Source organism: Miscanthus floridulus, chromosome 12 (assembly GCF_019320115.1).
Source record: "Miscanthus floridulus cultivar M001 chromosome 12, ASM1932011v1, whole genome shotgun sequence".
In the NCBI taxonomy this organism is placed as follows: domain Eukaryota; kingdom Viridiplantae; phylum Streptophyta; class Magnoliopsida; order Poales; family Poaceae; genus Miscanthus; species Miscanthus floridulus.
In genome coordinates this window covers 37,908,031-37,911,468 of record NC_089591.1, presented here as the reverse complement: position 1 = coordinate 37,911,468, position 3,438 = coordinate 37,908,031, and the positions used below count along the sequence as shown (strand labels likewise).

At 42.4% G+C, this 3,438-nt stretch overlaps 1 pseudogene; it reads left to right on the top strand.

The window, feature by feature from the left end:
• The first annotated feature begins 2,228 nt into the window (after window positions 1-2,228).
• On the top strand, window positions 2,229-3,211 carry LOC136495719 (adenylate isopentenyltransferase 3, chloroplastic-like; annotated as a pseudogene).
• Window positions 3,212-3,438: the final 227 nt, after the last annotated feature.

Genomic DNA, 3,438 nt, shown 5'->3' with positions numbered 1-3,438 from the left:
GTTCATGGTCGTGTTTCCTGAACAAGATGTTTGAAATTTCTTTTCATTTTCTACGTAAGGCCTTACACTAGACTCAATAACATGAATATCATTCTTATACTCATTTTATTCTATTATTTGAATCACTTGTAGTTCAAATTTGACTTATACAAAAAAATTCCTTACAAAGCTATAAATTAATTAAATATAGCAAACGGATCTAGAAATATACCAAATCATAATATGGAGTACCACATGTTGTATGTAGAGAGTAGAAAAGGTTTCAAGGCCAGAAATGAAAAAAAAACTTATTATTTCAAGTAGTTATAGTTCAAATTCAATGTATATCAATTAAAATTCTATTATTGCACTTAATAAATTAAAATTAACAAACGAATCCAAAAAATTACTAAAATTACACATGAATCAATCTATATTCTCTGTTGCCTATACAAAAATTTTGAAGTCAAACCTTAATTCGATCGTCACTTTGATTCCAAATCTTACCGAATCATTCTCAACGTGACGATTCTTCTTCTAAGATACTTCGGTTTGTAAACATCGTACATGATAGATTGTGCAAAACCTTCTCAATTTTTTACCACAGCTTCCACATATGATATAATGAGATCTTGACAAATCTTATGATTTTCAAACTTTGTTTGCTTTTTTTAGAATTTAAAAACCATTCGGCCACACGTTCGTGGTCAAGTTTTCTGAACAAGATGTTTGAAATTTCTTTTCACTTCCCGAGTAAGGCCTCACACTAGACTCAATAATATGAATATCATTTTTCTACTCATTTTATTCTATTATTTGAATCACTTGGAGTTCAAATTTGACTTATACCAAAAAATTCCTTGAAAAGTAATAAATTAATTAAATATAGCAAATGGATTCAGAAATATATCAAATTTTAACATGGAGTACCACATCTTGTATGTATAGTAGAAAAAGTTTCAAGGCCGGAAGTAAAAAAACATATTATTTCATACAGTTATAGCTCAAATTTAATGTATATCAATTAAAATTCTATAATTGCACTTAATAAATTAAAATTATCAAACAGATCAAAAAAATTACTAAAATTACACATGAATCAATCTATATTCTCTATTGCCTATAAAAAAAGTTTTGAAGTTAAACCCTAATTTGATCGTCACTTTGACTCTAAATCTTACCGAATCCTTCTCAACGCTACGATTCTTCTAAGGTACTTCGGTTTGTAAACATCGTATATGACAGATTATGCGAAACCTTCTCAATTTTTTACCATAGCCTCCGTGTATGATATCATGAGACCTTGACAAATTTCATGATTTTCAGACTTCGTTTGCTTTTTTAGAATTTAAAAATCATTTGGCCACGCGTTCGTGGTCGTGTTTCCTGAACAAGATGTGCAAAATTTCTTTTAATTTCCTGGATAAGGTCTCACACTGAACTCAATAACATGAATATCATTTTTCTACTCATTTTATTCTATTATTTGAATCACTTGCTGTTCAAATTTGACATATACCAAAAAATTCCTGAAATACAATAAATTAATTAAATATAGCAAACAGATCCAGAAATATACCAAATCTTAATATGGAGTACCACATATTGTATGTAGAGAGTAGAAAAAGTTTCAAGGCCAAAAGAGAAAAAACTTATTTATTTACCGAGTGCAAAAAAAGCACTCGATAAACTTATTTCTTTACCGAGTGCCACTAACGGACACTCGGCAAACTCCGAACGACCGACACACTAACTGACGGATGTTCACGTGGCGGTTTTTTGCCGAGTGTCTCTGTTTTGCCGAGTGTTTTTTCTTAGTTTGCCGAATATTTTTTTCAGCACTCGGTAAAAAGTTTGTTTGCCGAGTGCCATTATTTTGCCTAGTGTGTTTTTTACAGCACTCGGCAAAGAGCTTGTTTGCCGAGTGCCTGATAGAATGCACTCGGCAAACATTTTTGCGTTCGGCAAATCTGTTGTTTCCGATAGTGAATAATGCATAAGCTCTAAACAAGGAAAAAATATAATATCTGTTATACATATAGAATTGTGTGCTGCAATAGATATTAGATATTAACATATATGTGCATTGGATATATGGAAAAATGATACCTATAAACAATCAGGATATGAGCACATTGAATTTCTTCTAAACACGAGAATACAACCGATCACGGTGCATACAAAAGGCACAGCCTGCCACATCGTTTTGCATTGCAAAATCGAGCGCAGCAGCTACGATAATCAAGATAATGGAGCACGGTGTCGTCGCCGCCGGGGAGCCCAAGGTGGTCTTTGTGCTCGAAGCCACAGCTACCGGGAAGTCGAAGCTCGCCATCGCCCTCGCCCAGCGCTTCAACGGTGAGGTTATCAACGCTGACAAAATCCGGGTCCACGGTGGCGTGCCCATCCTCACGAACAAGGTCACAGAGAAAGAGCAGGCCGGGGTGCCCCACCACCTGCTCAGCGTGCGCCACCCCGACGCCGACTTCACCGCGGAGGAGTTCCGACGCGAAGCGGCCGGCGCCGTCGCCCGTGTGCTCTCGGCGGGCTGCCTGCCAGTCGTGGCAGGCGGGTCCAACACCTACATCGAGGGGCTGGTGGAAGGCGACGGCGCACGACCTCCTCTTCGTCTGGGTGGACACCGAGCGGGAGCTGCTGGAGTGGTACGTCGCGCTGCATGTGGACGAGATGGTGGCCCGCGCGCGGTCTGGTCAGCGAGGCTCGCGGGCGTTCGGCGGCGCCGGGGCTGACTACACCCGCGGCGTGCGCCGCGCCATCGGTCTGCCTGAGATGCACGCGTACCTGATGGCGGCGGAGCACGAGGGCGCCGCCCGGGAGGCCGAGCTCACGGCCATGCTGGAATGCGTGGTGCGCGAGATCAAGGACAACACCTTCCGCCTTGCGCGCACACAGACGGAGAAGATCCGGCGCCTCAGCACGCTCGATGGCTGGGACGTCCACCGCATCGACGTCACTCCCGTGTTCGCGCGCAAGGCCAATGGCAAGGAGTGCCACGAGCAGACGTGGAAGAAGATGGTATGGGAGCCATGCGAGGAGACGGTGAGTGCTTTCCTCGAGCCGTCCCTGACAGCTAGCCGTTCCAGGCGTTGCAGTAACTGAAGAAGGGGATGGCGGCCGTGATGCCGGCGCCGGCGTCGTCGTCGCCACTGCTGAACCCGCGCGCGCTGCCGATGTCGCCAACGCCATTGCTGATGCAACGGAGACCATATAGGTAGCTAGCGCACGTGGCCATGCATGCATGCAGGCAGGCTGGCTAAGTACTCTATCCCTGTATAAGCAGATACTCTATCTATCCCTGTAAGCACCTTGGAAGAACAGTATCGTTATACCTTGGAAGACTGAGGTGGTACATCTTTTGTTGACAAAATCGCCTCGCTGTCAATGGTACATCGTCTACACCGAAAGAACAGTATCGTTATATATATATATATATATATA